The sequence below is a fragment of the Triticum aestivum genome, chromosome 3B, assembly GCF_018294505.1.
Source record: "Triticum aestivum cultivar Chinese Spring chromosome 3B, IWGSC CS RefSeq v2.1, whole genome shotgun sequence".
Lineage (NCBI taxonomy): Eukaryota > Viridiplantae > Streptophyta > Magnoliopsida > Poales > Poaceae > Triticum > Triticum aestivum.
The window spans coordinates 451,221,463-451,243,487 of NC_057801.1; the positions used below are offsets into that span (position 1 = coordinate 451,221,463).

General features: G+C 41.8%; 1 long non-coding RNA gene across 2 annotated transcripts; it reads left to right on the forward strand.

The window, feature by feature from the left end:
- The first annotated feature begins 598 nt into the window (after positions 1-598).
- Positions 599-7,431, forward strand: LOC123070310 (uncharacterized). Of its 2 annotated transcripts, XR_006433597.1 has the most exons (5): positions 599-1,177; positions 5,720-5,904; positions 5,984-6,130; positions 6,225-6,479; positions 6,606-7,431. It is a non-coding gene; the product is annotated as an uncharacterized lncRNA (long non-coding RNA). The 2 variants fall into 2 exon arrangements; XR_006433596.1 differs by having other exon boundaries at positions 602-1,177; positions 6,225-7,431.
- The last annotated feature ends 14,594 nt before the right edge of the window (positions 7,432-22,025 follow it).

The window sequence follows — 22,025 nt, forward strand, 5'->3', positions numbered from 1 at the left end:
AACTTTACTTGGAGCTATATTTTTATTCGCCACATGATATGTGTTTTGCTTGGAGCGTCTTGTATGATATTAGTCTTTGCTTTTTAGTTTACCACAGTCATCCTTGCTGTATACACCTTTTGGGAGAAACCCACTTGATTAGAATTTATTAGAATACTCTATGTGCTTCACTTATATCTTTTGAGCTAGATAGTTTTTGCTCTAGTGCTTCACTTATATCTTTTTGAGCACGGTGGTGGTTTAATTTTGTAGAAGTTGTTAATCTCTCATGCTTCACTTATATTATTTTGAGAGTATCTTAAAACAGCATGGTATTTACTATTGTTTTAAATTGGTCCTAGAATGATGGGCATCCAAGTTAGGTATAATAAAAACTATCATAGGAAGTGAATTGGATATTATGATCAATTTGATACTTGATAATTGTTTTGAGATATAGAGGTGGTGATATTAGAGTCATGCTAGTTGGGGTGATTATGAATTTAAATAATACTCCCTGCGTTCGGTAATAGATGACCCGGTGGAACTTTTTGTGAAATGGTCCTTCTCATTTCTACGACCAATCCCCCCCCCCCCCCCCCACCCCACCCCACCCCACCCCACAGAGCTCCGTCGCCCACCGTCTTGGCTCTCTGACGCCGCCCCACGCCGCCTTCCTTCCTCCCCCACCCCATGCCGCCTTCCTCCCCCACCCCATGCCGCCTTCCTCCCCTGAACCACCCTGCCATGCCGCCGCCTTGTCCCCCTCCTTGTTCCCCACCATCTCAAGGTTCGATTTTTTGCTGGGCGCCGGTGGTTGAGCTGTAGGCAGATCTGCGGGCGTCGGCCTGGAGCGGCAGTACACGAGGAGAGGAGCGTCCGGCGTCTCCCTCGACGTCGCTGAGCAAGGACCCGCCGCCGGCCCGGTGGTGCTCCTCCATGGATTCCACCAGATTGACCGCAGACGCGCCACCAGATTCCACCAGACGCGCCGCCGCCGCCGCCTCTCAACCGCCGGAGACGGCGCTTCCCGCGGCGGACGGCCCCGGAGACGAGGAGGGGGAGGAGGAGAAATGCCGCATCTGTTGCCTCCCGGCCGAGGCAGACCGCCCCCTGCGCCTGCCGTGGTAGCATCAGGTTCGTCCACGACGACTGCCAGCTCCGGTGGCTCGCCACCCGCCAGCGACCCCGCTGCGAGGTATCGCCTCCAGTCATCTCCCCTCGTCCGCTTTGAATGGTTGCCAAGTTCATGCTGTTGCCAAGTTCAGTCCCGTGTGCCACTAGAGTTTCAGTCCCGTTTTGACATGATTCCTCACCAAAAAAGTCCCCTTTTGCAATGTGATATATGATCCCCTTCATCATGTTGTTGTGTGCTCGTGACCCACCCTTTGCACAACTAATTTCAACTCCAATTCAACTCCAACTACTGAGAGATGTCTTCTGATTCCTTGTGCTGACCCTTGTCAGTTGTCATTGCCATTGCCATGATTCCTCACTGAAACTATCTATGGATGGCTATTACTGTAGCTTCAGCTTTTGGAATAAACTGACAGGTTAACTGTATCATGCATAGAGGATCGATGTACATGCCATCTAGACAGTGTGTTTTAACAAGGAGAAGTTAAATTAGAAAAAGAAGTAGGTACACTAACACTGGTAAAGAAATTACCATGATCTTAACAGCACTAGGACTGGCATCTTAAGGCAATTCTTCCTAGGATCGGCAATGAAACTCCATGATCTTAACACAGAGTCATCTATCTTTGTTTCTTCAGTAGCCATGAAACTAAGGCTGGCTTGTTGGTTTGTTTTGACTTGAGAAATCAAATTCTAGGAGGAAAGCGAGAGTTTCAAGACCCTTTGTTTTGCTGAGTTTACATCTAAGCACGTTTCTGAATTCTGATACAAACTTGTTGCATTGAAAGAAGATGACAGGACAGTGTCATCACATTTATCTTTCACCAGTGACAAATTCTTGCTCTCGAGAAATCCTGGTATCATCCATGATTGACAAAATTGGCAGTCACACTTGTCCAAGTACAACAGGCAGAAACTATGCATACTGTACTCTTTGCAGGCATTAATCAAATAGTGTCGAGTGCAGCCTGTTTAGAGCTCTACTCCTTTTTCTGTAAAGTTTGACTTTAATATTCCAGCCACTTGAGTCAAAGGGCTTTGAAATGTACTGTCAGTCAGCCTAAGTACATGGTTGTTGAGCAAGTAACTGAACCGGTGCATGATTCAGAAGTCGTTAGGGTACTTTGTCAGGCTTAAACCCCAGAGAAATTAATTCCTTTCTTCTTAAGATCTTTAGTAGCGGGTCAGATCCGACCCAAGAGCTGCAACTTTACAGTCAGTGCCTATTGTTTTATAGTCAGTGTTAGTGTTCTAGTCAGACCAAACACCATAGTTCAGGGCTCAGGATAGTTTTTTTTTTTCTAATTTAACTTCTCCTTGCCTTAGTTGCCTAGAATGTTCCCTACTTTCTGAACAGTTCATTTCAAGTGTGTTCATTTCCAAGAAAGCTATCCCCTGCTCTCTTTGCAACAAGTGTATGAATTTCAAGGTTGATGTTTTGGAGTATTATGTCCAATAATCAGTGTAGATTAACAGCGAGTTGTGCAGAATGACTAAATTAAGTTATAAAACAATCTAAATGTTGTTTAGCTTGAATTGTCACTTTTATAATGTCATGCATCTTACCACTGATGTGTTTCTAGAATAAACAATTATTACTCCTAATTCATGCTCACAGAACCACTTCATGCTCACACAATCATACAAGTTGAACCACATAGTTATTGACACAGAGATTGCCATGTTGCTAATAAAAATTGCATCATCCTTTCCTTTCATATACAGTAATAAGATCTGTTGGAGTTTACACACAATCTGTGTTGCTCTTATCCTGTGCTCGTATCCTATGCTCTTCCCGGTCATCAACAATGGAAATGATTGTGTGAAATTTAACACATTACTGGCCTACCAACTGCTTCCATTATCCTGCTGAACACAACCTTTGCAAGGACGCACGAAATTGCTCCTTTCCCTTTCCTTGCTTCTTTTCCTTTCTTTGCTTGGAGGGTGATGCCGCTCTTCTTTCTCTTTCTCTGCTTCGAAGGTTGTGCCGCTTGGAGGGTACTACTGCTTGGAGGATGTTGCTGGTCTTCTTTCCCTTTCTCTGCTTCTTTCCCTTTCTTTGCTTGGAGGGTGCTACTGCTCTTCTTTCTCTTTCTCTGCTTCGAAGGTGGTGGTGCTGCTCCTACTTCTTGTAGGGTATTGCTGCTTGGAGGGTGATGCCACTCCTCTTTCTCTTTCTCTGCTTCAAAGGTGTTGCTGCTGCTGCCTCAAGGTCTGCTGCTGCTATAAGTGCTAAGGTTTGCTCAACTAGCTCAACGTCTAAAGAGAGAGCGATAGGAAGCCTTCTTGCTGCCGGCGCTCTTTTTGCATGTGAGGAATCTTGTAGCCTATCCCTCCTTTTTCTCTCATAATCTCTCTCATGCATGATTGCAGTGTCACGAAGCTTCGAGCTAACGTGTTGACTTCATAGTTTTGATATTCTTCCTCCATGCTTTCTATCAATTCCCTTATGCTCTGAGGTGCTCTGCAATCGGTATGCGACTGGAGAGACCTGAAGAAGCAGAGATCAAGAATATTCAGGTCGAGGCTATTTGGAGGTTGCTAGATCAACTTGATATCCAGACCGGTCTGTTCTACGGCCCGTCGAAAAACCTTGTCACTAGGCTTAAGATGCGGTGTAGCATTATCTTGCTGGATAAAGATGGTCCATTCTTCATCTTCATCAGGCCACAGGTCATGGATAGCTGGAATCAGTTTCTCACACATATAGAGCCTCATTACATCTCTTGTAACTTTCAATGATTTGAGTTCAAGTGTCCCTCTTTCTCTATTTTCACTCCTTCTTTGAGTCGGAGACTCTGTGACAAAGGCCCAAATGCCTATCTTTCCATCAAACGTGACGACACCAACATTGCCATATCTTGGTTTAGCCACGACCGCAAGAAACATCACCTTCGCGATGCTATCCTTATGATGCAAGGTGCGTAAGGGATCAGGTTCTTCGAGAAGCAGCAAGTAGCCATTCTCCTCCTGTGTCAGATTGAACCATTTCTCATCCATATAGACTATGTCATCTTTTACTTACGAAGCCTTTTATCCCAAACAAGTTGGGGTAGGCTAGATATGAAACCCTTTCACGAGGACTTCCCAGGAGGTCACCCATCCTAGTACTACTCTCGCCCAAATGGGTTTCATACCCAAAAGACTGGCTAGTTTTTACGTTGGCTCGCCAAGCCTATCACAACCCTTAGATATGAAACCCTTTCACGAGGACTTCCTAGGAGGTCACCCATCCTAGTACTATTCTCGCTCAAATGGGTTTCATACCTATGGGACTGGCTAGTTTTTACGTTGGCTCGCCAAGCCTATCACAACCCTCCTCCTTTACCCGGGCTTGGGACCGGCTATGCCTAGAAGACATAGGCGGAGTTATAGACTATGTCATCTAATTCCCGGAAATAAGGCCAGGGAGTTCTCAGCCAATTCTCATCAGCCATAGAAATGCAAAATCTCAATCTCTCTATCTCGTTGGCTGGCTTTATCGTGGGCCTCAGTTTGTTAGTGTTGCGCCTGAACTCACCCAACACGAACCTTGCGTGTAAGGTAGTGCAGCTTACACCCAGAGACCTTGCTAGACTTCGAAATGTCCTCCGCCTATTTAGTGGGATTGTCTCCATCCTCGATAGGTCCAGATCTTTCGGCTTACGGCCGACTCTACTTTTCTTTTGGTTCGAGACATCAACTTCGTCCCCTCGTGCAATTTGGCGATTTGCTCTTCTCCATATTCTTCTAACAGTGCTTAGGCTTGTTTTCAGTAGGTCGGCAACGAGCTTCTTGTCTGTTTTCACTACTTGTCCATCTTTGTTCTTGATTACTTTGAGAGCAAAATAAACACCAAATCTCTCCTTATTTGTCAGTTCTCTGCTTTTTGGATGCTGAAGACATTCAAGTTGTACTTCTTCTTGAGGAAACAAATTCAGATCTGGTACTTGTTCTTCTTGAGGATTCCAATTCAGATCTGGTACTTGTTCTTGAGGAATGAAAAGTAAATCTGGTTCTTCTTATTCTTCTTGAGTCCAATTCATATATTGTTCTTCTTGAGGAAACAAATTCAAATCTAGTACTTGTTCTTGAGGAATGAAATGTAAATCTGGTTCTTCTTGTTCTTCTTGAGGAGTCCAATTCATATCTTGTTCTTCTTGAGGAAGCCAATTCAGATCTGGTACTTGTTCTTCTTGTTCTTCTTGAGGATTCCAATTCAGATCTGGTACTTGTGCTTGAGGAATGAAATGTAAATCTAGTTCTTCTTGTTCTTCTTGAGGTGTCCAATTCATATATTGTTCTTCTTGAGGAACCCAATTTAAATCTGGTTCTTCTTGTTCTTCTGGTTCTTCAAGTTCCCAATCATCATCTTGCCGAGGACTCGTGTTGAGATCAGCACCAAACATCATCGTAGTGGTGGCGATGACACAACTTGAGCTCACTGTGACACATAAGTTGAAAAGCAGAGTCATAAACTGTGATAAACTTTAGTTTGTGCAAATAAAGAATGAAAATAATAATTGAGGATTATTACAAAGACAGAAATGTGTTGAAAATGGATGACATCATGAGTGTCACTGCTCTTCTTATATACTGAATTTTTTTCTTAACTTTGCAGGGTGCCATCACCAAAAGGATGTCAACAATTGAGGAAATAGCAGGAATGGATGTTCATCCTGGTTATAGTTACAGCAGCAGGGGACAAGCACTTGCTCTGGAGTACGCAATTAAATTTTTTGCATTGCAGGGGATTATTGCTTTGGTTCATGACTTCTCAGCCAGTGCATCAAGTACCTCGGTCTGGTAAGTAGTGTTTGCAGTCACTGATAGCAATGCATATAGGGTGTCTATCAGCCTAACAGAGTGTGTTTAAACTGTGCAGAAGGAAAGGGAGGACTATGAGGTCGTAATTGAGGACAATAAGTTCTTGTACAAGAAGAACCGGCAAATAATTGACACGTCCTTCGGTCCGAGGGATGCAAAGTGGATCTTTGTTCTTAGCACAACTAAGACCTTGTATGTTGGTCAGGTAAATATACACATCGTATAGGCAGACCTAATATCATCATCTGTAGAAATGCCAGTTCGGTGTGTGATATGAATATTGCCATTGTAAATTGCAGAAGAAGAGAGGTAAATTTCAGCATTCTAGCTTTCTTGCATTGCTATCAGAATTCAGAAACCTGCTTGGGTGTGAACTCAGCAAAACAAAAGTCTCCACCTCCTCTCTATTTCCTCCTAGATTTTGATTGGCAAGTCAAAGCATGCATGCCAGCCAAGGAAGAAACAAAGATAGATCACTCTGTGTTACTGAAGTTTCATGGCTGATCTTAGAAGAGTTGACTTAAGATGTCAGTGTTAGTTCTGTAGAGATCATGGTAATTAATTCGTGCACCATTTTTCTTATCAAATTGATTTTGCAGTAAACACTATAAAATGGCCCTCATTGGTTTATCACAGCTATGGTGTTCAAACTCTTCAGTTTGCTGTCTTTGATCTTACAGCCGGGTCCTTCAGTATGTCAGATTAGGATCTTAACTGGAGCGCCAATGATTACAACAACAGTATCACAGTGATCAGCGGATCACTTGGGCTCCATTCCATCGGCAAGGCCAAGTGCAAGTGGGGATGACCCCTGTGGCCACGAACCTGGCCGTGGAGATGCAGGGATGCCTGCCCATGCTACAGCAAGGAGGAGGGGAAGATGGAGCCGCGGCGCCTGAGCCTGGCAGCAGCGGAAGATGGAGGCCCGGCGCGTGAGCCTGGCAGCGGCGGAAGATGGAGCCGCGGCGCCTGAGCCTAGCAGTGGCGGAAGATGGAGGCCCGGTGCCTGAGCCTGGCAGCGGCGGAAGATGGAGCCGCGGTGCCTGGGCCTGGCAGCGGCGGAAGATGGAGCTGTGGCACCTGAACCTGGCAGCGGCGGAGACGGAGCTCGATGTGCTGGAGTCGCCGGCTTCGTCTTGGTGCCGGCGATGGAGCTGGAGGTACTCGGAGGTGGGGAGCTCGAGGTGCTGGGTGCGGGAGCTCGAGGAGCTGACGCCGGCGACGGGGTCCTAGTGCTGGGAATGGAGCTCGAGGTTCTGGCCAGCGGGAGATCGAGGTTCCCCGCGGTGGATCGCGACGAGTGGACGGAGAACTGGGTACTGGATTGTAATGACTTCAAATTTCAGAAGGGTCTTATTGTAAAATTAATTTGTTCACGATTCCTTCCCCCTGGAGTCATCTATTACCGAACGGAGGGAGTACATGTGTTGAGGTTTGTGATTCCCGTAGCATGCACGTATGGTGAACCGTTTTGTGATGAAGTTGGAGTACAATTTTACTTATTGATTGTATTCCTTATGAGTGGCGGTCAGGGACGAGCGATGGTCTTTTCCTACCAATCTATCCTTCTAGGAGCATGCGCGTAGTACTTTGTTTTCAAAGGCTTGTAGATTTTATCAATAAATATATGAGTTCTTTATGACTAATGTTGAGTCCATGGATTATACACACTCTCATCTTTCATCATTGCTAGCCTCTCTTGTGCCGTGCAACTTTCGCCGGTACCATACACCCACCATATACCTTTCTCAAAACAACCACTATACCTACCTATTATGGCATTTTCATAGCCATTCCGAGATATAATGCCGTGCAACTTTCCACCGTTCTGTTTATATGGCATGCATCGTCATTGTCATATTGCTGTTTGCATGATCATGTAGTTGACATCGTATTTGTGGCAAGGCCATCTTCATAATTTTTCATACATGTCACTCTTGATTCATTGCATATCCTGATACACCGCCGGAGGCATTCATATAGTCACATCTTGAGTTGTATAAAAGTGTGATGATCTTCATTATTAGAGCATTGTACCAGTGAGGAAAGGATGATGAAGACTATGATTCCCCCACAAGTCGGGATGAGACTTCGGACTTTATAAAAAAAATAGAAAGGCCAAAAAAAGTGAAAGACCAAATATAAAAAAAAACAGGAAAAAAAAAGAAAAAATGAAAAATGAAAATGAGAGAAAAAAGAGAGAAGGGACAATGCTACTATCCTTTTATCACACTTGTGCTTCAAAGTATCACCATGATCTTCGTGATAGAAAGTCTCCTATATTGTCACTTTCATATACTAGTGGGAATTTTTCATTATAGAACTTGGCTTGTATATTCCAATGATGGGCTTCCTCAAAATGCCCTAGGTCTTCGTGAGCAAGCGAGTTGGATGCACACCCACTTAGTTTCTTTTGTTGAGCTTTCATACATTTATAGCTCTAATGCATTTGTTGCATGACAATCCCTACTCACTCACATTGATATCTATTAATGGGCATCTCCATAGCCCGTTGATACACCTAGTTAATGTGAGACTATATTCTCCTTTTTGTCTTCTCCACAACCATCATTCTATTCCATATATAGTGCTATGTCCACGGCTCACGCTCATGTATTGCGAGAAAGTCGAAAAAGTTTGAGATTACTAAAGTATGAAAAAATTTCTGGTCTTGTCATCGGGGTTGTGCATGATTAAATACTTTATGTGATGAAGATAGAGCAACAGCTAGACTATATGAATTTGTAGGGATAACTTTCTTTAGCCATGTTATTTTGAGAAGACATGATTACTTTGATTAGTGTGCTTGAAGTATTACTATTTCTTATGTCAATATGAACTTTTATTTTGAATCATTTGGATCTGAACATTCATGCCACAATAAAGAAAATTACATTGAGAATTATGCTAGGTAGCATTCCACATCAAAAATTCAGTTTTTATCATTTACCTACTCGAGGACGAGCAGGAATTAAGCTTGGGGATGCTTGATACGTCTCCAACGTATCTATAATTTTGATTGTTCCATGCTAATATATTACCCGTTTTGGACGTTTATGGGCTTTACTTTACACTTTTATATTATTTTTGGGACTAATTACTTACCGGAGGCCCAACCCGTATTGCTGTTTTTTTTGCCGATTTTAGTATTTCAAAGAAAAGGAATATCAAACGGAGTCCAAACGGAATGAAACCTTCGGGAGCGATCTTTTTGGAACAAACGTGATCCAGAGGACTTGGAGTAGAAGTCAAGAAACGAAGGAGGCGGTCACGAGGGTGCCCGGCGTGCCCCCTACAGGTGGGCACGCCCCCCACCCTCGTGGGTCCCTCGGGCGTCCACCGATCTACTTCTTCCTCCTACATATACCCATGTACCCCGAAAACATCATAAGCGACCACAAAAAACTATTTCCACCACCGTAACCTTCTGTATCCGCGAGATCCCATCTTGGAGCCTTCGCCGGCGCTCCACTGGAGGGAGAATCGACCACGGAGGGCCTCTACGTCATCTCCAAGGCCTCTCCGATGAGTTGTGAGCAGTTTACCACAGACCTTCGGGTCCATAGTTATTAGCTAGATGACTTCTTCTCTCTCTTTGAATCTCAATACAAAGTTCTCCTCGATCTTCTTGGAGATCTATTCGATGTAACTCTTTTTGCGGTGTGTTTGTCGAGATGCAATGAATTGTGGGTTTATGATCAAGTTTATCTATGAGAAATATTTGAATCTCCTCTGAATTCTTTTATGTGTGATTAAGTTATCTTTGCAAGTCTCTTCGAATTATCAGTTTGGTTTGTCCTACTAGATTGATCTTTCTTGCAATGGGAGAAGTGCTTAGCTTTGGGTTCAATCTTGCGGTGTCCTTTCCCAGTGATAGCAGGGGCAGCAAGGCACGTATTGTATTGTTGCCATCGAGGATAAAAAGATGGGGTTTATATCATATTGCATGAGTTTATCCCTCTACATCATGTCATCTTTCTTAATGCATTACTCTGTTCTTATGAACTTAATACTCTAGATGCATGCTGGATAGCGGTCGATGTGTGGAGTAATAGTAGTAGATGCAGGCAGGAGTCGGTCTACTTGTCACGGACGTGATGCCTATATCCATGATCATGCCTAGATAATCTCATAATTATTCTCTTTTCTATCAATTGCTTGACAGTAATTTGTTCACCCACCGTAATACTTATGCTATCTTGAGAGAAGCCACTAGTGAAACCTATGGCCCCTGGGTCTATATTTTATCATATAAACTTTCAATCTACTTTTATTTGCATCTTTACTTTTCCAATCTATATCATAAAATACCAAAAATATATTTATCTTATCATATTATCTCTATTAGATCTCACTTTCGCAAGTGGCCGTGAAGGGATTGACAACCCCTTTATTGCGTTGGTTGCGAGTTCTTGTTTGTTTGTGTAGGTGCGTGGGACGTTTGAGGAGCCTCCTACTGGATTGATACCTTGGTTCTCAAAAACTGAGGGAAATACTTATGCTACTATGTTGCATCACCCTTTCCTCTTTAAGGAAAACCAACGCAAGCTCAAGACGTAGCAAGAAGGATTTCTGGCACCGTTGCCGGGGAGGTCTTCACTCAAGTCAGGACATACCAAGTACCCATCACAAACTCATCTCCCTCGCATTTACATTATTTGCCATTTGCCTCTTGTTTTCCTCTCCCCCACTTCACCCTTGCCGTTTTATTCGCCATCTCTCTTTTGCTTGCCATTTTGTTTGCTTGTGTGTTGGATTGTTCGTTGCTATGTCTAGTCCTCCTATCCTCGTTATTACTCCCGAACATGAAATTCTTAGTTTTAAGCAAAGGGAGGGAGAAAATCTAAAAGATGCTTTGCATAGAATTTGCAATGCTCAAAATAGATCTACTAGGAAGCTTTCTACTTCCGTTCTTCTTCGCAATTTTTATGTGGGCATTACTCCGTTGAATAGATGCATTCTTGATACCATTGCCGGAGGGGATTTTTTGGATAGCCATACCTTTGATGCCTATAATGCTAGATTTATTTGGTCCTCCTCCTTTCTTACTAAATGGGACTATTTTGACTCTGGAACATGTGATGCAAAGGCTTGAAATTATTGAAAATAAAGTTGCCACTGTTGAGTTAATTGAAAATCTAGATAAAAAGATTCATAACCAAATTACCCAATATGGATCTAGGGTTGGAGTTACTTTGAATTTTTTTAAAGAGAAAGAACCTATAGTTAATGAAAGAATAGATATAGATTCTCCGAGAATCGGTAAACTTGAGGATATTATTACCAACTTAGGGTCGGCTTTTTCTTCCGTGAAAAATACTCCAAATCCACCTACCAAAACTGCCAAATTCATTTATGTTCCTAAAACTAAGGGTGAATCTTCTAATAAGGGAAATGCGGATCTCAAATCAATAAGTGTTCATCCCAATTGTCTCTCTACCATTAAGGAACCTTTTGCTACAAATGAATTTCTTGAATTCTTGCCTAAGGGTTTAATCATTGCTAAAAAGGGAGAATCCCCTAAAGATTACAAGTGCTCTATTGAGGAATTAGATGCCAAAGATGGCACTACTTAGATCTATCCTCGTTTTTTGCCTAGCTAGGGGCGTTAAACGATAGCGCTAGTTGGGAGGCAACCCAATTTTATCTTTGTTTTTTGTTTTTGCTTCTGTTTAGTAATAGATTTTGCATCCACCTTCTGTTTAGATGTGTTTTTATGTTTTAGTTAGTGTTTGTGCCAAGTAGAACCTATAGGATAACCTATGGTGATAGTTAATTTGATTCTGCTGAAAAACAGAAACTTTGCGTGCACGAAAATAGTTTTAGTAATTCATGGAAAACAAGGAGAGGCAGGGGTGAGCCTATATAGTGTGCTATGGTAGTTCACTCTGGCCCAGCTCTCTTGCAGGATTCTCCCATTGCAATCATCGTGACATGTTATTTGTATGTCAGTTCTATTGGACAAGTTTCTTAGGGACAGTTATTTTGAGTTATCCTAAGAAAATAAGTATCTTTGAATATAATCTCCAAGTAATAAGCCCACCAGTTCTTTTCATTGCCTGCTTTTCAGCTTACCTGTGGTATGATTAGTAAAAAGTCTAGATTACATTATATTTTGTCATTTTGCTATCCATATGAAAATTTATTTGACTTGCAAACATCACAAATTGAACCAGTGCAGTAATTAATATGGTAGGAAAACATACCATAAATATTTTGTTCAAAATGCAAATACAAAGATACCATCTACTTGGCACAATATACTTTGGTCAATGTCTTCCATAGAGATCCCATTGCCTAATTTAAATGAAGAACGCATGACCTAAATTTAAATGAAGAACAATTATTTCTCGAAATTCGATTGTCCAAGTGGTTGGTTATTATCATATAGCAGCACCACCTGAAAGCATCATATAGTAGCAGCAGCAGCTCATAGCAACTCATCATACAACAACAGCAATAGCAGCACCGTGCAATTCATCATATACCAGCAGCAGCTCATAACAATTCATCATATAGTAGCAGCAGGAGGAGCAGCTCATAGAAATGCATCATATAGTAGCAGCAGAAGCAACTCATAGCAATTCATCGTATAGTGGATTATAATGAAAATTTGGCAAAAAAATCAGAGGACACTACTAGGGAAAAGCCTAGCAGCAGCGCGGGTTTTAGGCCTCTTAGTAGCGCAGGGACCGGCGCTACTAATAAGGCGCTACAACTAATGTATAGCAGTAGCGCCTGTTGTCCCACGCTACTGCTATACATGAATAGCTGTAGCGCTCTTTAGAAAAGGACGCTGCTGATATTATCTGCAGCGCTGTTTACAGGGAAGCGCTACTGGTAAGGTGGCGCTACTGCTAAATTCCCCCCTCGCTACTACTAGTTTTATTAGTTTTTTTCCTGCATATTTGTTTTGTATTTGTTTTTTTTATTTGAATAGGCTTTATACAATAATCTTTAGCATATCATACAGATACAAATGTAATCATAGCATATACATACAATTAGTCTTATCAAATCATGTCATCATCATAATCATCATCCAACACAAAGTGGTCTTCGTCATCATCTCAAAAATAGCGATACAAGTCTCGATTACTTGCAAATACATCGTCATCCATCTAAACAATGATATACGTGAGAAGAGCTATCACTTTGAGTACATGAGTTCGTATCCCTCTCTCGCATTAGCGTGAACCTAAACTAACTACTGCCTATCGCTCGGAAAACGGAAAACGGTACACTTGGGCCTGACACTCTGGCCACTTGTTGTATATATACTCCTAGCGTAGCACTTCTTCGCCATCTATGATCTATGCACCTGCATCGTCACATGAGTCGATGATATGCAACATATATAGTTGAGCAATAGAAAGAGATAGACTTGGCAAAAATAGAAACAACATATCATAAGCATAAATAACAAAGTTCATCGTACCCAAAATGCCCTAACTAGAGTGATCTTCGCTAGTGGAGGAGGAGGATAGTTTAATTACATCACAAATAAAGTTTCGCCGTGCATAACTCAAAGTTTTTTCATACAGAAAGTATGGACTAAACGGACACATGCATTGTCATATATCGACAATCAATCCAACATGTCGTGCCATCCATCCATGTCAGGGAGATAGTCCCCAAGCTTAGTGAAAGGCTTCATGTCGAGACGCTGAGATGCTACCCATGTTCGGACGTCTTCCCACGACATTTGTCCTTCTCCGTAGAACATCCCTGTTTTTCCGACGACTTCCTTCATGATGATTTGGGCAAGTTCCCGCTGGATGTTATAGAACTCAGCTCGAAGTCGATGATCCTCGATATCTCCTATGTCCTTTGCCCATTGCAGAATATGGGCATCGCTAGATCTAGGTGACATGCGAAGGTTCTGGTGATCCCGTCTGTACTCCAGCATGTGGTGTAGGACATAGAATCCATCATTAAGAGAATCGTTCGGTTGCTGGATGCAGCAGAAGTCAGTCTTATGGCTGAAGGCGACCCTGCCGCCCCTTCTCTTCTTGTCCCTAACCTCTCCACCCCTTGCTTGGTAGTAAAACATAGCACTGTCGAGAACATCTTTGATGTGGGTGTAATCCCGTAGCACACGCGCACTTCATCGGGCGCCTTTGGCTCAAAATTGCCGTCGTCCACCTCCGTGACCACCAGTCTAGTAGTCCTGAGTTTGTTAGGAAGTCGTGCCTCTTTGCTTTCGGTTCTACACCGGCTCCGCTCCCCGAGGCAATACCGGTCTTAGTCTCAGCACCGGTCTCGATGCCGGTCTGAGTCTTAGCGCCGGTCTCAGTCTTAGCACCAGTCTGCGTGTCAGTCTCAGTCCCCGATGCCACCGGTAGGCCCAACAACAACATCGGTTGATCGTCGGTAAGGCTAAAAAATTCATCTGCCGCCCGGTAGACGTCGTCGCAATCACCAGAACCCTGTCCTTCATCGTTGCTAGCCATGTTTCCTATGATTAAATCTAGTCAATTAATTCTAGACCTAATAACATGAATAATGACATAAAAAAGACCTATTGTTTTGCTGGAATGTTGACTCCTTCCTGGTGCGGCTAATCCCGGGCACTCGATATGTCCTAGTTTGTAGCACAAGTCATGCCGAAATTCACGGAAAATTTCGGCATGACCTTTGCTAAAAAGTGGACAAATCGAGAACCTGAATTTTTTCGGAACAGAAATGAATCAACATTCCGGCAAAACATAGGCCACTCAGTTTCATTCCCTGGAAACAACAAAGCCACTTGGGCACAATCGAACCACTTCAATGAAAAGATATAACATGAGCAAACACTATTGAGGAATTTGCATATAACATGGCCACTTCAATGAAAAGATATAATCAACAATAATGGATATGCAAATGAACATCAATGACATATATCATATAAAAACAATCTTGTTTATTGTTTACATAGCAACAATTAGTTTGACCAACTTTTTGAAAAGAAAAACTATTCTGTTTTTTATAGCTAAATGCCATAGCTACTGTTTTTTATTTATAGCTAAATACTTTTGTTTTTTTCTAAAGCTAAAAGTCTAGGGACTACATTTTCTCTAACCCTTCTGACCTCACCAAAATTTCCACAGCAAGACCTTAGTACCTACACCCAATTTCTTCAAAAATATTCAGGTCCATAGTCCAAATAATTCAAATTTCATTTGAATGAAATTTGGAACAAATTCAGGTCCGTAGTCCAAATATTTTTTATAGCTAAGTGTTTTTTGTTTATAGCCTCTGTTAATTTAAATCTAAATGCTACTATAATTTATATACCATCTATTAGTTTAAAGCTAAATGGAATTACTGTTTAGGCATTTTCATAAAAATTGCCCTAGCTAATTTCCTAAAAAAATTGCTAATCATTTTTCCTAAATGCTATAAAATGCCTACTGCCCTAAAAAAATCTAGGGTTCATATGAACACCTAGGGTTCATATGAACATCAACACAGTATCAACATATATATAATTGCCCTAGCAGAGAGGGAGAGGAGGGTAGGGGACAGGAGAGGCAGAGCCTTACGGTCAGCGGAGAGGGCAGGCTCTGGCTCAGGCGGCGGCGGTGAGGTCAAGGGCGGCGACGGTGAGCTCGAGGGAGGCGACGGCGAGGTCGACGACGGCCTCGGGCGGCGACTGTGAGGTCGAGGGGGCGGCCTCGGGCGGCGGCAGTGTGGTCGAAGGCGGCCTCGGGCGGTGGCGGTGTGGTCGAAGGCGGCAGGGCGACGACGGCGATGGAGCAGTTGGGGGACAGGGGGGAGTAGAGAGGGGGGTGGGGAGGACTTAGCAAAATTTTGAGCCCGGGCTGCCGGGATTTGAGTCAAACTAGCAGTAGCGAGTTTTGCCGAAACGCGCTATAGCTAAGATAGCTATAGCGTGTTCCAGAGAAACGCGCTACAGCTATCCCTTTCTGTTTTATTTTTCTTTTTCTTTTGTTTTCTTTATATTTTCTTTTTTTCATTTCTCCTTTTTCTATTTCTTTCATTTTCATTTACTTCTCTACTTATTTTTCTATTTATTTTCTTTTCATAGCAGTAGCGCTCTACAGCAAAAACGCGCTGCTACAAGGTTTTTAGCAGTAGCGTGCTTCTGGGAGAACCGCTACTACTATTCCTAGCTTACCGACACTAGTGAAGGAATTTTAGTAGTAGCACTTTTCTGTGAAGACGCGCTACTGCTAAAACAATGGTTGTAGCGTGGTTTTGCAACAAGCGCTACTACTAAGTAGTGCTAGCGCCGAGTTTTGACCAACGCTACTGTTATACCTCTGTGTATAATTTTTTCCCTAGTAGTGGAGATCCTCACCTTGTTGGATGAGCTCGTCCTTCAAAAACACCTCAAGGCCACGACCTGGGAGGAGGGGAGGGGGAAGGAGGTGCCTTCTGCCGCAGTGTGGCATCAGCCGTAGTTGTGCGGCGCCCGATGGAGTAGTGCATTGAATGAACCACATCGGAGCAGCTGCTGGAGACCATGAGAATGAGGGGCGGCACCAGAGGGAGGAGCAGCCAGGGAGATTTGGCCCTACCCGCCGGCCATGTAGCCTAGCTGGACAGAGCATCGTCGAGGACCAGGCCAGATGGGACCAGTGGCGACGGCTTGCTGGACGAATCTTAGCGCTACAGGCAGGGGATCGAGGTAGAGGGAAAGGTGAGAGGAGATGCAAGCGGGCAGAGCAATGAGTGCTTGCGTGTTTTTTTACTTGAGGTTTAGGTGTGATGCGGGCGTGAGCAGTGGCATTTTGAGTGTAATATAGGCAGATAACAAAGTCATTTCATTATTCCCCTTCCCTTCAATTTTTAGTGAGCTTCTACCCGAAACACCCCCCTCGAAAGCGAAATAAGTTAAGCACAAGTCCATAACTCAAAAATGACTTCTTTACATCTTTTATGGCTTATTTTGACAATAAGCTCTGAAAAGGCGAAATAGAACTCACCCTTAATGTAACATCCCAAATTTTCCAATTTGGAATGTTATGCATTAGATCATCATTCCATATCATATTTTATTGCATTTTTGGTTGATCCTAGAAATTCTACGCAACTCAAGGACCCGCAGAGAGAGTTGGGGATTTCGTTATTTTCATATTTGAGTTTTCTCAAAATTTGAAAAGAGGATCATTTGGTTTTAATTATTTTTCTCTCCGAATATTTCTTATATGAAAATAAAAGAGAGGGGATAAAATGACTTCCCCAAAATAAAGAAATATTGGAGGATAAATATTAAAATCAAATACAAAACTTATGCGGAGTTTTATTGCTATTTTATTTGAATTAGGAAAAAAATGTGTTTTTCAAAATTGCATTAGAGGCCCAAATAAATGTTCACCTTGTCCGCTATATTTTTAGAGACGGGGAAAATTTATTGCAGGATTTTTGGAGTCCGTTTAGTATTTCTTTTAATTGTTTTTCTGCGCGTCGGAATATTTAAAAAAAGGAACCGACTGATACGTCTCCAACGTATCTATAATTTTTGATTGTTCTATGCTATTATATTACCCCTTTTGGATGTTTATGGGCTTTATTTTACACATTTAAATCATTTTTGGGACTAACCTACTAACCGGAGGCCCAGCCCGTATTGCTATTTTTTTTGCCTGTTTCAGCATTTCGAAGAAAAGGAATATCAAAGGAGTCCAAACGGAATGAAACCTTCGGGAGCGTGATTTTTGGAACGAACGTGATCCAGAGGACTTGGAGTGCAAGCCAAGAAGCAGCCGAGGCGGCCACGAGGGTGGAGGGCGCGCCCACCCCTACAGAGCGTGCCCCCTATCTCGTGGGCCTCTCGCGCGGCCACCGACCTACTTCTTCCTCCTATATATACCCATGTATTCCGAAAACATCCATGGAGCCAACGAAAAACAATTTCCACCGCCGTAACCTTCTGTATCCGTGAGATCCCATCTTGGAGCCTTCGCTGGCGCTCCGCCAGAGGGGGAATTGACCACGGAGGGCTTCTACATCAACACCATAGCCCCTCCGATGAGTTGTGAGTAGTTTACCACAGACCTTCGGGTCCATAGTTATTACCTAGATGGCTTCTTCTCTCTTTTTGGATCTCAATATCATGTTCTACCCCTCTCTTGTGGAGATCTATTCGATGTAACTCTTTTTGCAGTGTGTTGTTCGAGATCCGATGAATTGTGGGTTTATGATCAAGTTTATCTATGAGAAATATTTGAATCTCCTCTGAATTCTTTTATGTACGATTGAGTTATCTTTGCAAGTCTCTTCGAGTTATCAGTTTGGTTTGGCCTACTAGGTTGATCTTTCTTGCAGTGGGAGAAGTGCTTAGCTTTTGGTTCAATCTTGCGGTGTTCTTACCCAGTGACAATAGGGATTGCAAGGTACGTATTGTATTGTTGCCCTCGAGGATAAAAAGGTGGGGTTTATATCATATTGCATGAGTTTATCCCTCTACATCATGTCATATTTCTTAATGTGTTACTCTGTTCTGATGAACTTAATACTCTAGATGCATGCTGGATAGTGGTCGATGTGTGGAGTAATAGTAGTAGATGCAGGCAGGAGTTGGTCTGCTTGTCGAGGACGTGATGCCTATATACATGATCATGCCTAGATAATCTCATAATTATTCACTTTTCTATCAATTGCTCGATAGTAATTTGTTCACCCACCGTAATACTTATGCTATCTTGAGAGAAGGAACTAGTGAAACCTATTGCCCCTGGCTCTATCTTTTATCATATAAGTTTTCAATCTACTTTTATTTGCATCTTTAATTTTCCAATCTATATTATAAAATACCAAAAATATATTTATCTTATCATACTATCTCTATCAGATCTCACTTTCGCAAGTGGTCGTGAAGGGATTGACAACCCCTTTATTGCGTTGGTTGCAAGTTCTTTGTTTGTTTGTGTAGGTGCGTGGGACTTTTGAGGAGCCTCCTACTGGATTGATACCTTGGTTCTCAAAAACTGATGGAAATACTTACGCTACTATTGCTGGATCACCCTTTCCTCTTCAAGGAAAACCAACGCAAGCTGAAGACATAGCAAGAAGGATTTATGGCGCCGTTGCCGGGGAGGTCTTCGCTCAAGTCAAGACATACCAACTACCCATCACAAACTCATCTCCCTCGCATTTACATTATTTGCCATTTGCCTCTCGTTTTCCTCTCCCCCACTTCACCCTTGCCGTTTTATTCGCTCGCTCTTTCCCAATCTCCTTCTCTCTCTCTTGCTTGTGTGCCTGTTTGTCCTTATGGCTTTACCGAAGAGTACCGACCTCCTTCTCAGAAGGTTGGAAGAGATTGAATCAAATATTAGAAGCTTTATGACTTTGCAATTTGAGCATGATAATTTCTTCGGAAAAGTGCTTAAGGAACAAAAAGGTTTTTGGGGGTTTATGAACAAAGAGCTTGATGATATGCCTAAAGAATTTTATGGTTTGAACTCTCAAATTACCCGACTTGAAAATTCTATAGCCCAAATTTCTGATAAGCAAGCTACCTTAGTTAATAAGATGGCTGCCAAACCAGAAAAGCTAGGTGAAAATAATGATGAAGATCTTAAAGTTATTGATGTGTCCCCTATTAGATCTTTGTTTTGTAATATGAATCTTAATAATAATGGGACTGGAGATGAGTGAACTTTAGTTAGAAGGCGTCCCAATAATTTGGAGTTTTTAAATCTTGATGCTAAATTTGGTAAAAGTGGGATTGGAGAGGTCATGACTTTAAATAACATTGAACCCACTATCTCGAATTTCAAGGAATTTGATTATGATAATTGTACTTTAGAAGGTTGTATTTCCTTGTTGCCATCCGTTGTTAATTCTCCTCATGCTTATAGTCAAAATAAAGCATTTACCAAATATATCGTTGATGCCTTGATGCAATATTGTGATGAAAACTTAATTTGGAAGTTTCTATACCTAGAAAACTTAATGATGAGTGGGAACCCACTATAAAGATTAAAATTAAAGATCATGAGTGTTTTGCTTTGTGTGATTTGGGTGCTAGTGTTTCCATGATTCCGAACACTATACGTGATATTCTAGGTTTCAATGATCTTGATGATTGCTCTTTAAATTTGCACCTTGCGGATTCCACCATTAAAAAGCCAATGGGAAGGATCAATGATGTTCTCATTGTTGCAAATAGAAATTTCGTGCCCGTAGATTTTATCGTTCTTGATATAGATTGCAATCTTTCTTGCCCTATTATTCTTGGTAGACCTTTCCTTAGAACGATTGGCGCAATTATTGATATAAAGGAAGGGAATATTAGATTCCAATTTCCATTAAGGAAAGGCATGGAGCACTTTCCAAGAAAGAAAATTAAATTACCTTATGAATCTATCATGCGAGCTACTTATGAATTGAGTGCCAAAAATGGCACTACTTAGATCTATCCTCACTTTTATGCCTAGCTAGGGGCGTTAAACGATAGCGCTAGTTGGGAGGCAACCCAATTTTATTTGTGTTTTTTGTTTTTGTTTCTGTTTAGTAATAAATTTTGCATCTACCTTCTGTTCATATGTGTTTTTATGTTTTAATTAGTGTTTGTGCCAAGTAGAACCTATAGGATAATCTATGGTGATAGTTAATTTGATTCTGCTGAAAAACAGAAACTTTGCGCGCACGAAATTAGTTTTGTTAAATCACAGAAACATTATTTGCGTTAATTATTTTTGCTGTAGATCAATAGATAAATTGTCCAGGACTTCCTATTTTGGTAGGATTTTTAGAGTTCCAGAAGTTTGCGTTAGTTATAGATTGCTACAGACTGTTCTGTTTTTGACAGATTCTGTTTTTCGTGTGTTGTTTGCTTATTTTGATGCATCTATGGCTAGTATTAAGTGGTACGAACCATAGAAAACTTGGAATACAGTAGGTTTAACACCAATATAAATAAAGAATGAGTTCATTACAGTACCTTATGTGGTGGTTTTGTTTTCTTTCACTAACGGAACTTATGAGATTTCCTGTTGAGTTTTGTGTTGTGAAGTTTTCAAATTTTGGGTAAAGATTTGATGGACTATGGAATAAGGAGTGGCAAAAGCTTAAGCTTGAGGATGCCCATGGCACCCCAAGATATTCAAGAGTAGCCAAAAGCCTAAGCTTGGGGATGCCCTCAGAAGGCATCCCCTCTTTCGTCTTTGTTTATCGGTAACTTTACTTGGAGCTATATTTTTATTCGCCACATGATATGTGTTTTGCTTGGAGCGTCGTGTATGATATTAGTATTTGCTTTTTAGTTTTCCACAATCATCCTTGCTGTACACACCTTTTGGGAGAAGCCCACTTGATTGGAATTTATTAGAATACCCTATGTCCTTCACTTATATCTTTTGAGCTAGATAGTTTTTGCTCTAGTGCTTCACTTATATCTTTTAGAGCACGGTGGTGGCTTAATTTTGTAGAAATTGCTAGTCTCTCATGCTTAACTTAAATTATTTTGAGAGTCTTTTAGAACAGCATGGTATTTGCTATGGTTATAAAATTGGTCCTAGAATGGTGGGCATCCAAGTTGGGTATAATAAAAACTATCATAAGAAGTGAATTGGATGCTATGATCAATTTGATACTTGATAATTTTTTTGAGATATGTAGGTAGTGATATTAAAGTCATGCTAGTTGGGTGATTATGAATTTAAAGAATGCTTGTGTTGAAGTTAGCAAGTCCCGTAGCATGCACGTATGGCTAAAGTTGTGTAACAAATTTGAAACATGAAGTGTCCTTGGATTGTGCATCCTTATGAGTGGCGGTCGGGGACGAGCAATGGCCTTTTCCTACCAATCTATCCCTCTAGGAGCATGCGCGTAGTGCTTGGGTTTTGATGACTTCTAAATTTTTGCAATAAGTATATAAGTTCTTTTGACTAATGTTGAGTCCATGGATTATACGCACTTTTACCTTTCCATCATTGCTAGCCTCTTCGGTACCGTGCATTTCCCTTTCTCACCTTGAGAGTTTGTGCAAACTTCGCCGGTGCATCCATACCCCATGATATGATACGCTCTATCACACATAAACCTCCTTATATATTCCTCAAAACAGCCACCATACCTACCTATTATGGCATTTCCATACCAATTACGAGATATATTGCCATGCAACTTTCCACCATTCC